General features: G+C 42.5%; 1 protein-coding gene across 1 annotated transcript in view; it reads right to left on the reverse strand.

The window, feature by feature from the left end:
* The window catches only part of LOC106654324 (diacylglycerol kinase eta), a 55,814-nt gene that overhangs the window by 26,946 nt on the left and 16,444 nt on the right, over nucleotides 1-12,424 (reverse strand). The window lies entirely within an intron of this gene.

Raw genomic sequence — 12,424 nt, forward strand, 5'->3', positions numbered from 1 at the left:
AATCTTGGCCGTCCTCGGCCATGGTTCAGCACAATCACAATTACGACACACGATGCAATAAAAATGTATAACTTTTTTTCGCGAGGATCGCTTGCTACAGTCGATGCGATCTACTTCTGCTTTACGCTGCGGCGTCGTAACGGTACACTGAATACAGTGCGAGCTGTAATGTGTAAGTTCGTTTGAGCGGACGAGCAACCCGCGCGAAACAGAACAGCAGACTGCAGATGAACAAGTGACGACTTGAAATGAAATGACTCGACAGACGACAGTTTACTTGAATTGTACAAGGCACGGCACTGCCAACATGTACGTTATTCTTACACTCGCCAGTAGATTCTCGAGATGCGAATATCGAATCACGCCGGCGTCCGAGCAATGACGAGACGTCAAGTATTGCTATTTATGAGAGCATTTTATTTACATTTTTGATTTCTCACCGTGCGAGTCATATGATGCACTATATAATTCGCGCAAATTTACCAAAATACAATTTGTATATAAACTAATGACCCGTGATATGACGAATTTGATAGAAAATAAATCTACTTATCAATTTAATGAGTAGCAGAAAGTGAGCTACCTCTTACAGATCGATCAATTATTTAAACTCCTTTTGTTGTATTTTATTATTTTCGTCAATGAAACGTTTTCTCCAATCTATTGCGATTTTTTAACTTTGTCGAGCGGGTTTAGCTTTTTTAATAAAATTTTCGAGATTCAACCAGTTACCTCAGTGCTTCTTTTATAATGTTCAGTTCATATCGTAAATTTTATTTTTATTTATTGATCTTAAAAGAAAAGAAAGTTTGCTTGATTTGTAATAAAATTTTTATTTAAATACGCAATGATAATCGGGTCTACTGACTACAATATTTTAACATTTCTGATAAAGAAGTAACAGCTAAAATTCGTCGACGTCCTCGCCGGAATGAAAAAAACGCAGTATAAAAACCATGATTAGAGGGAATCTAAAAAAATGAAACTAGCTTCTCGAGCGCTATCACATGTTTTGCCTCTGATCGTTTATGAGAACTTCTGCCGCCAGACAAATTTGCAAAAAATCCTTACACTTCAGGAAGGCTAATATTTTCTCACAGCACAGAATCGGCAGCTGATAGCTTGTCAGCGATAAGAAAAATTCTAGCGTCCATCGGAAGATACATTTTCTCGTTACTTCCTCGCATTTGTAAACCTCATCGTCAACTGACCAAAAAGCTGGCATTGACCGCTGGAACAATTGGTGCTTTACAAATATTTTTATGATTTCCAAGGCATCGCTTTGTTTTAATTCAAATCCTCTTTTTTCTAGGCGCTCTACGACGGCCATCGTATCAGACACTACTTTCATTTTAAATTCATCCGTTTTATTAAAATTCTGTTGAAATTCAGTTCTTTCTCTGGAGTATGTAGCAGCGGGAAAAACAAAGTTAGACAAATCAGCACCTCGATCCAAAAGAACATCGACTACATTCGGCAAAAAATTCAACACGGCCCATTGAAGTGGTGTCAGACCTGACTTGTCTCGAGCATCGATCTGTACTGGTTGATCGATGTCGTCAACGATCTCGAAGAATATCTTCAACAAGTCATCATCGTTTGATCTTCGACAAATGTTGTGCAATGGTGTATGTCCCTCCTTGTTGGTTGAGTTCGGATCGGCGCCGTTTCTCAGAAGCAATTCGAACGTCTTTTTGTGACCCCGGAGCAGAGCAAAGTGTAGTGGTGAATTCTCTGTTTTTGTCACGAGAAGATTGGGATCTTGCCCTACCTCGAGAAATTTCTCGACGATGTCATCGCAGCCGAGCACGCAGGCCGCGTGAAAATGCGTAAACCCTGATTGGGTGGTGTAATTCACGTCGAACCTATCGTAAATTTTGAAAAGGTTACCGATGATGCTGTTTTTTTCGTATTTAGCTGCAAGATGCACTGGCGTGGTGCGAAATAACAAAGGCTGACCGTCTTCATCCACTTCAGGCTCGTCCTTGTAGCCGGTGCGGACCACGAACCTGATCGCATATTGTCCTCGAAAATTATTCGTGGATCTCTCTGCGTTAATTGTAGACTCCTTGAGAAACAATTCAATCTCTTCGGGCAGAAAAATATCTCGGAGATCTGGAAGTTGGTGCTTCCAATTAACTACCAAGTTGACAAAATCACGGAAAAAGTAGTATATCTGAGCGTTGCGTCTTCCCAGTTGGTCTTTTCACGTAAGCTCTTTAATTTTTCCAATTTTTCTTCGACGGAGATGTCGCCATACCTTACATTTTCAACCTCGAAATCTCCGTAATGATACTCGTCGCTGGAATAATCGTATTCATAGGGATCGGGTTCGTAATTGTCGCTGCAGTCGGACATTGTTCAGCACTCTTTTTGTTACACTTGAGAACGTTTTTCTAGATTAAATTTTTAAACGACAATCACTCGAACTGCCAGTCGATGAGATCTTTCTTTGTTCGCGATGCGGCGTCGCAACTTGTACTAAACTGAACTGACCGATGCTTACGGTACGGCACGACACTGCGAACTAACTGCTCATGCCGTCGTCACCTCAAACTCACGTCCGCCACATTCTCGGTCGAGACTCGATAGCACCACAGCAAGCAATAACGTAAACATATCATATTACACAAAGCGAGATGTAACGTTTTAGTACGCGCTTCTCGAACGATCTAGATCGATGTTATTTAGCTACGAAATTCGTGGTATGCTGAATGGACTTTTTGCTCTGTAATCAGTAACCAATGTTATCCCTTTGTTCGTTATTTCTTGTTATTAGCGAACTGATACACGATAATTCCCACGATTTTAACGAGAATTTTAGTAAGATTTGTTTGCATGATAAATTTTGATTACGATCAAATGCATTCAATAAAATACAAAATGACCGAATGATGAATAAATCTAATGAACAAAAAATGTTTTGTCTCGACTTTGCCAAACGCTGACGCGACCTTGACTCGCGCTAGGTCAATTGAAACATACATATTTAAAAACAGTATTATAATTGAATTTGTTGATTTACATTCGATTGAATTTGTTTCTGTGATGTAGTATTAAAGTTTTTAAATCAATATTTGAATTTCATTTAATATCTTTAATTCATTTAAAGGCAGATTAATTGTTTAATTCAGCTTTTCATGGATAATTTTTGGCTAATTGTACATTTCGGTAATGCACGAGAACTCGTCTCTGTACCTCGAGTAAATAACGAATAAGCGTATTAAAAAACTCGTTTGGTATGACCTACTCATCAACGTGTATTAATTAATATATATATACTACGATCCGAAAGTGACCAACGAGCCATATAATAAGAAATTTCCCATCAATAAATAAAAACACGTACACGGAGTAAAACGTCGAGTTGCATAACGGAAACACGTGCCCGCGTTCCCGCAAAATTGGCCTCTCTCACACGCTCTCAACATGCATAAATCTATATACAGAGGAATGCGCCACATATCGTCATTAATAATATTCACGCGCGCGTCGGAATCGACGAAATTTCGCGTACTCTCGGGGCAGATCCACCAGCAGCCTATCCAGCTACTATACATACATATATACAGGGCAGCGCTGCACTTGTTGATTAATTGAGTCGTTTCCATTATGACGCAACGCGCGATATAATATCGCTTTGCGGGGGGACGACGCGTCGTCGGACGCGCGCGTCACAGGGGGCCTGTCCGTATAGTTATAAGCGCAGGGGTGTGCACTATAAATACTCTCGCGTACGAACGTTATTAAATTTCTCCAGCCGGGCGTAAAACATTTTCCATGCGCGCCGTATGTATGTATGTATGTATGTATGTATGTATCTCGTACACGCGGTGTATATGTATAGACATGCAAAGCGGGTGCTCAAACATGTATGCTAAAATTTCGGCAAGCGAGCCGAGAAATTTTCCAAAATCTCAGCGGCAGCAGCAGATGTACACCGCACCGCATGAGCTTTCGAGGCTGCGCCGTTTATTATTCCGGCTGCTTCGCTCGGCTATACCGCTCGGAAGCTCGGGGAAATATTAACATACGTATATATATATAGATAAAATACAAAAGTCCGCTGCATTATAATGCACACGCATACACGTACAGCTCATTATATCGTATACGTGCGCTCGAGCTATTATAATACTGGCGCAGACGGCAGTCGGAGCGCATGATGTGTTCCGCGTGCATACGTACGTACATATACACACACCTGCATCAGCAGCAGCAGCATGTGCTATACGTGTGCGTCATTTGGTCGCGGTAAAGAGTGAGAAGAGAGAGAGAGAAAAGCTATATATATACCGCACACACATCCGTATACCGCAAGGGGTGTATAACGGCTCCGTGAGTGTGTGTATGCGTGTGTATGCGGCTCGCGACCTTCTGACCTGAAAATCTGACTCGCGGCGCTCTAAAGGAGTGAGGGAGTGAGAGAGAGAGAGAGAGAGACTGAAAGCGGGTGAGACGCAAGAGAATGATCGATCGACTCCTGGACCCTACTAGACTCGTATACTACTACTACTGCTACTCGTGCACTCACTCATTCACTCGCAGGCAGCTTACATACACACGTACATAGGCGGGCAGACAGGCGTTCGCGAAACACACAGCACTATATACCAATCCCGAGCGACTTTTATATATTCGCAAATGATTTACTCACTCTGCTCTTTCTCTTACTGTTTTCTGTCTACTTTACAGCTCTATATATATAGAAAACATACGTCTCTTTTCTCTCTCTCTCTCTCTCTCTCTCTCTCTCTCTCTGTCTTTTTGCCGTCTGAAAAGACGAAGGACAAAGACAATGGAGGGAGTGAGCTTTTCAACGAGCTTACGAGCTTTTTCACGCTGCATACGTATATAGCTATACGTCCTCGTGTGTGCGAGTTCCTGCCGTTTACCGTATAATAATACCTGAATACGCGGCTGAGAAATGCAATACGCATGGGCTGCACTTGGGAGTGCCTCGCGCAGCTGATACATTTCTTTTACCGTACATAAAATGAAAATAAAAGATAGGCCGTTACCTTATATAGCGTAGCGTACTGCTCGCGTGTCTTTCTATTTCTTCTTTTTTTTTATTCACCTCGACGATTCGATTTGCCGAGCTTTCGCTAGTTATAGACATATAAATGGAGAATAAGGGGGGTAAAAAATAACTCGGCGCGCGACTGTTCGAGGATGAAAAAACGTCGTTACGCTACTTATGAATACAGACGTCTGCCGCAGCTAGAAATAGGTTCGTCTTACGCAGCTCTTACAGATTTCCTTAACGCCAATGACGACGTCGAAGTATCATCTGTCTGTCTATCTTATATTATAATAGAGCCGATGACAATTCTACCGTATACAACATCTCTTTACCTTCGTCGTATGCTTGGAAAAAGTCGCGAGATTACATTTCGAAGCGTCGCGCGACGGTAACTTTTCGAGATTATTATCGTACCTATATCGAGCAGCAGTACCTATCATATAATAACTTTTGACCCCCTTCGCGCTCAAAGGCGGCCGCCGCACTGCCAACAATGATCCGATTTTGCATTGTTGCACTCCGATAACGACGCTCCAGCGATACGAGTTATTATATACATAGCTGTGTGTCAGAGAGAGAGAGAGAGAGCGAGAAACTCGGCAATTCTCTCGTCTATGACTGTGGTATCTCTATATAAATCGAGGCTCGCGAAGTCTATGTAGCGTCTGACTATACATACAGTACTCTACGTTGTATTCGATGAATTTCTGATATAGAACGCGAAGTACGTCATTGAAATCCTTTTTGCGTGTAGTACTAGGCAAAAGGGCAGGTAACAACGTTTTTGCATAAAACAAAATTGAAATCAAAATCGATACGCTATACACTTACATAAATATTTTATCGATTTTTTCTTCCCCCTTTTTTTTTAACTTTTTTCATTTCCGCTTGTAAAAGGGTTTTCCGTTACAAAGGTCGCATGTAGTACGTCGAGAACATGAAAAAATATTTGTTATTGGTTAAACTTTGTAAATAAAAAAAATAGGTAGAGTGCTGAGTAATCGAACGGCGCGTCATGCGTGAAAATTGCAATGCTGCGCGTGATTCGGGGGAAATACAACACAAAGCGGCGCGCCGCCGCCGCGCGACGATGATACAAACACATAAAAGCAAAAGGTAATAAAAAAACAATATCGATAAAAAAATTTGAAATCCGATACAGGTGCTGCGCGCGTACTATACCGATTATATTTTCAGCTTCCGTGATATAAAACACGCGTATATGAGCAATTCTTGAAAAAAAATGGAGGTATATTCTCGGCAAAAATTTATTTTCACCCTACGCGGGTACGGACCCTATAGGAGAATGTTTATAGGGGGTCCCAGGAACATGTAAGAACGTACGAACAGTCGAAATTTTGATGTGTTTTTTTCATATCTTTTTTTGTGATTTAGAGGACGAAAAATCGTGTGTTTTCTCGTAAATACGGCTAATTACTCAATTTCTAAGTTGTCGAAAAAGTATCAAAACTCATTTAAAAAAAAGTAACTGGGTACTGTAATTATATAGGAAAATTTCTTAGCTTTCCCATAATAGTATCCGATTTTCCGATGAGTTGTCACAGAGAAAATTGCCAACAAACATGCCAAACTAAATATTTCGGAAAAACTCGGTAGGGAAAAAGTGATCTTTGAGGTTTATTTTTGATCTTTCCCCGCGAAAATGATATTTATCAAAAAATCTGATACAACCATCGGAAAGCTGAGAAAATTTCCTATCGACCACATTCCAAGTTATTTTTCTCATCAAAAATCATAAATGCGTTTTTTTTTAAAGAATTGCTCATATATCGCTGTAAATTATAGCGGGGGCGCAGGGAAGACGGAGTTAGCTTATAATCAAAACGAAATTTAATCGAGTTTCGCGAGAGCTCGTATAATATATGTAGTCAATCGCGCGAATATCGTAATAGGGTGAAAATTGACTTCTCTCACACACATATACACACACACACACACACACACACACACACACACACACACACACACACACACACAAAATCTCGCGCGACTCAATTCATCGAACGCAGGCTTTCAGCGAGCAACTTTGAGCTTCATTCATTTCGGGGGGCTGTACCATTTCAAATTTTGCCCGACACGCCCGTAAATAACTTACGCACGTAGACTCACACACAGGTATATTATAGAAAATCAAAGCGACACGGACGCGCGTGTACCTGTAGCTATATATATAATAATAATAATAATAATACTTTGTACCCTATAATGCAATAAAGCGTCAGTGTATTAATAGCGACTATTATACGTAGCAGCAGCAGCAGCAGCGACAGTAGCCAAAGTCAAAGTTTCGGGTTGAAAAGCTTTTAACGGGTCGCGACGCCGGCGTCGCTCTTGTCACGATCGGTACATTATACGTTGGGTAGCTGCGTCTGTATGGCATTGCCTCCGCATGCAGAGCCAGGGCTCTTGAAATTCAATCGTGCGGCGGTGGCTGCTCGACTCCCGGTTTTATAGATATATAGATATAGATCGCGTGTACGCACTACGCGCGGCGCGGCGCACGCGACAATTGCATTATCCTCGTCGTTGTCGTCGTCGGCGGCGCGTCGTGAATACCGCTATATATATTACGAACTATCGAGCGCGGCAAAAGTGAGAGAGAGAGAGAGAGAAAGAGAAACTTTGACGATTTTCTTCGATTACTCGATTACGGCTTCTTATATATAGACGCGGGGGCAACAATATGCCAGTGGTAGTCGGTCGTGGCCGTCCCGCAGAGAGACGTCATCGCGCGTCGTAGTATAGTATAAAAGCTAAACGTCGACGACTTCGTGATGATGTACAGCGTTATTACAAGTATATAGGACTGCTATACGAGCCATATATTACACGACAGCTTTGGAGTGAACATTTTTTTACGGAAAAAAATAAAAATGAAAGAGGAAATGAGCTTTTCTTCTTTTGACTTTGTTATTTCGCATTTTTCAAACATCCGCGTTGTGTACTATATATACTGCTACATTTAATTAATTTGTAGATATTCGAAACTATGTAAAATTTCTTACAAGCCTGATCCAATTTCTCTCTCCCTTTGTCTTCGTCTTTATCCCCCTGGTGCAATTGCGTCATAAATTATAATCGATTTCGAAGCGATAAGTCGGTCGTCTCTCGAATAGCGCAATCCCAATGTGGAATTATATATAGAGCCGACTAAAGCGAATTCCAAAAGCAGCAACAGCAGCAGCGGAGCAATTTAATCGATCCCGCAATTACACATATATATGCTTCTGCTGCTGCCTTTGCAGCGAGTCTGCATTATTTACAAACGAGCAAGAGATGCGAGCTGCGAATAGACCTGCCCGGTTTATACGCCGATGCGCAGTTTATAGCCTAGGCTTTTTAAATATTTCAAAGCCTCGAGAGAGAGAGAGAGAGAGAGAGATGGAGAGGAGCCTGCGAATTTCCGGTTGCACCAGAGGCGCAGTACCCGCGAGAGCAGTTGTATAGTCTTGTATACCTGGCCTGCGAAGTGAGAGATCGATAAAAAGCGATGCTGACTGTGTCACACCGAACGCGGCTTCGCGCACTTTTGTTGTAATACACGCGTGTACAGGCGGGGGAGGCAATACAAAAAACTCGGAGCGCGTATATACACACGAGGCAAGGGAATATGACGCAAGCAACGCAAATTTCTATGTACCCACGATGCAACTTTTGAGCCGAGAGAAAGGTCGGCGGCTATTTTGACTGCACTACATTTCCTCTCTCTGTTTCCAGCGGCAGCTAAAAGGATAAAATTAGGCTACGGCCGAACTGGCTGCTGTGTGCACGCGAGTGTATAATGAATTGGCATCGCGCAACAACGAGAAAAAAAAGGTTTACGTATTATACACGTATACGAGAAACATCGATTAAATTCCTCTAGCGAGAGAAACGGCATCGCTTCATACGGACACATTGCAGCGGCGGTGGTGGTGCGGCCTTGTTTTTCGACTGCGCCGAGCTGCTTTTGTTCTACCGTACATTATAACGATTCGAATGTGTGCTGTACATCTGTGTGTGCGTATTTTTGCAGTGCTCCAAAGCGTTCCGTACCTACACGCACATATGTACACTCGGGCTTTATCGAATAATACAGAGTACAAATGCGAGCACAAAATTGCGTTTAATTGGTTCGGCCCGTGTGTGCACCAAAGGTGCAAGCGGCGGAGTCGGGGGCGCGCGCGCCCGATTCCGAATGAATGTGCGTCAGCGAGGCACAAAGTACGCGCGCGCGTTATAAGATATTTTTGAGCACGAAGAGAGCGGAGTTGAAAAGGAAAGAGATAAAGAAAAAACTGAAATACTTGCGTAGCAAAAGAAAGGATTAAGTGACGCCTAAATGTGTATAACACAATTGGAGGTCTTTTACTTCGAATGATCGAGAGCGTATCGATGAGAAAACCAATATTTTTACTATTATTATTATTATTTTTTAATTGATCTATTTGCATGGATAATATCGATAGATATACGAGACACAACAATCATCATCAACATTAAGACGTAACAAAATCGAGCAAAAGACACGTTAAGTTTCCTTACAAGGCACTCAACTGAAGAATTTGTATTTGTTTCCGAGAAGTTTAAAAAAAATAAAAATAAAAATATTAACACTGGAGAAAAACTCCACAGCCAGGGTAGAACTGAGAGAAGGGCGCCAACGAAGATTTATTGGATTTCAATCAAATGCTTAGTACAGCAGCAGCTGCTGCGCAACTATGTAGCCCTGGTCGAAGCTTCAAAACATCAAAACGCAGTCGATAAACCGCTTTGGCGAACAGTAAGGAAGAGAAAATTTCGTTAACGATGTAACGATGCATCGTCGCTGTGCGTAGTACGAAACTTCCATGGATGTATCGGACTGCACTCACAGAAAGAAGTGTACATAAGTGTACGTTTTTCCGATTTGTCGTCACGAGGTTCGAAGGGACCGCACGATGTACAATACGCACCGAGCTTTCGTAGTGCGAGCTTGCGGGTTTATATACAGGTACTAATCACGCGCGAACAGCAGCAGCACTTACAGAGAAGCGAAATAGACTCGAGAGAGAGCCAGGTTTACGTCGAGATCGTGTTTACGCACATTATTTACCCGTGTAAAGGATCTCTAGTCTCGTTCGTCAAAACCATTATACACCACCTGACGTATATATAATACGCAATTCGCGGCGAAATAGTAAATTGCTGCGGGCCCAGCGTTTACAGCAACGATTGCGCGATCTCGAGGTTTTCGCACCGTTGCTGCTGCAATTATTCATTGAAGCAATTATTCATTAACGACTGGTGCGGGTTTTCGAGGTACGCGGCACGTATGCGTGCTTTGCCGTAGAAACAAGCAGCAGCAGCAGCAGCAGTAACCGCGCTGAGTGGCTTTCAACGTGTACACGAGAGACAGAGAGCGCCTAAAATACGATACGCAAGTGCAGGATTTCAAATTAGAACATAGCTGGCACCGAGAGAGAGAGAGAGAGAGAGAGAGCTTGCACCTGAGTATCTCTCTCTCTCGCTCACTCTATCGTATCTATTGCGCGCGTAACAGCACGTATACGTACACACCAGCACCAGACGTAGCTGCTGCTGCTGCTGCTGCATCGCTACGCGCGTAATCGTTTTAATTGCACTTTCAATTAAATTTGATGAAATAGTGCGCGCGCGCGCCAGTATATATACCTATATACACATACGGCTCGAGCGTCGCGCGTCGTCGCTCACAAGCTTTTCTCTCTTGGATAAGCGAGCCTGCGCGAGACGAGACACGCACTCGTGATACATGACGCACGGCTACGTACGCGCGACATTCGATATTTTTCCACCTCTTTACCTTGCTTTTTTTTCTTCTTCTTCTCTCGATGAGAGAGAGAGAGAGAGAGAGAGCTCATTAAAGAAACGACGCTTCGCGTAATTGTGTACGAGTACCCGCGTTTTTCTACGATTATTTTTCTACGCGCAGGATAATACGGAAAGAAAAAATAAACGGCTCGTTTAACGAATTGTTAATGTTTGCGCCCACGCACGCGATTCGCACTTGGAAAACGCGGTGCGTATTATGTGGCTCAAGGATCACACATCGAGTAAAGGGCGAAGGATATTACGATAAAATAATCCGCGAAGGAGTACTCGACGCAACTCGAGTATACAAGGGTCGATATTGCAACGGAAGAAAAAACAATATAGCAAAATGATGGTAATATAGTTTCTATACACTACCGATCGATCGATCGTAATACACTCGTCGAAGTAGATCGACTTAATTTTCAAGTATACCGGGATGTAGGAAGAATTACGAATGAGCTTGCGTGTAGTGTGCGGTACACGATTGTTGAGCAAATGTTACCTGGAGAGCGATATGTATATACGTCGTAAGCAATTACACACGAGGGAGAAAGAGTAAGAGAGAGAACCGATATCAATTGCCTCGGCAACATCGTTCGCGCGTCTTTTATATTTATCGCCGTGTATCGCGTATATATGCTCGGGTTGGTCGTAGCGCAGAGTATCGCGAAACATCTGTATAGCGGTTATATATTATTATACAGTATACTTTGCACTTGGAGAACGTAAAGGTACACACAAGTGGATACGAAGCTTCGCAAAAGCGTAACAGAGATAGAAAATATATATAAACTAACGAGCTAGATAAATGGTACCGCACGCCCAACGAGCACGATACGTTTTCTCTCTCTGTCTCCTTTTTTTTTCTCTTTCTCTCTCTCTCTCTCTCTTTTTTTACCTGCGCGCCCAGCGAGCTATAAATGCGTTTGACCGATGTGCGCAAGCGAGCGAGCGAGCACGTACATGTTAAATAAAAAAATTAAAAAAGAGAAATTACGCGCGGGCCAAAGTGCAAACGAGGATAAAAAGCGCGCGCGCACACGGCGACGAAAAAAAAGAATCAACGCAGAAGACCAAACGAGACAAACTAAAATCCCCGCCGAGGAACTCATTAGTGCACTTCTATATGTGCGGACCTAGTATAGCTCGTTAGCCCGGCAGCATGGTAGAAGCAGCAGCAATCCGACAGCCTGCAATTACGCAGATCCGTGGTCGCTCGTACGCGTTAGAAACACCGTAGCTGAGCTATCATGGTTCTATTTTATCTCTCTCTCTCTCTATCTACGCATTAATTTCCCCGCAAACGTCGCTTCTTTCTTTATTTCCCCTCTCTCTCTCTCTCTCTCTCTCTCTCTCTCTCTTATCCCGCATTATAGTTATTCGCTCGCGGCCGACGTCGTGGATTTTATCCAAAACTGCGGGATGTTTAAGTGAGATGTAACTCGCGATCGTCACATATTTTGTCAATGAAGAAAATATGATTGAAATATATTAATTGCCCGTATAATGTAAAATAGACTTGACACATAAGAGACACTTTATAATATAACAGTAAAATCACTC

Source organism: Trichogramma pretiosum, unplaced genomic scaffold (genome assembly GCF_000599845.2).
Source record: "Trichogramma pretiosum strain Unisexual culture from Peru unplaced genomic scaffold, Tpre_2.0 scaffold54, whole genome shotgun sequence".
Taxonomy (NCBI): Eukaryota; Metazoa; Arthropoda; class Insecta; order Hymenoptera; family Trichogrammatidae; genus Trichogramma; species Trichogramma pretiosum.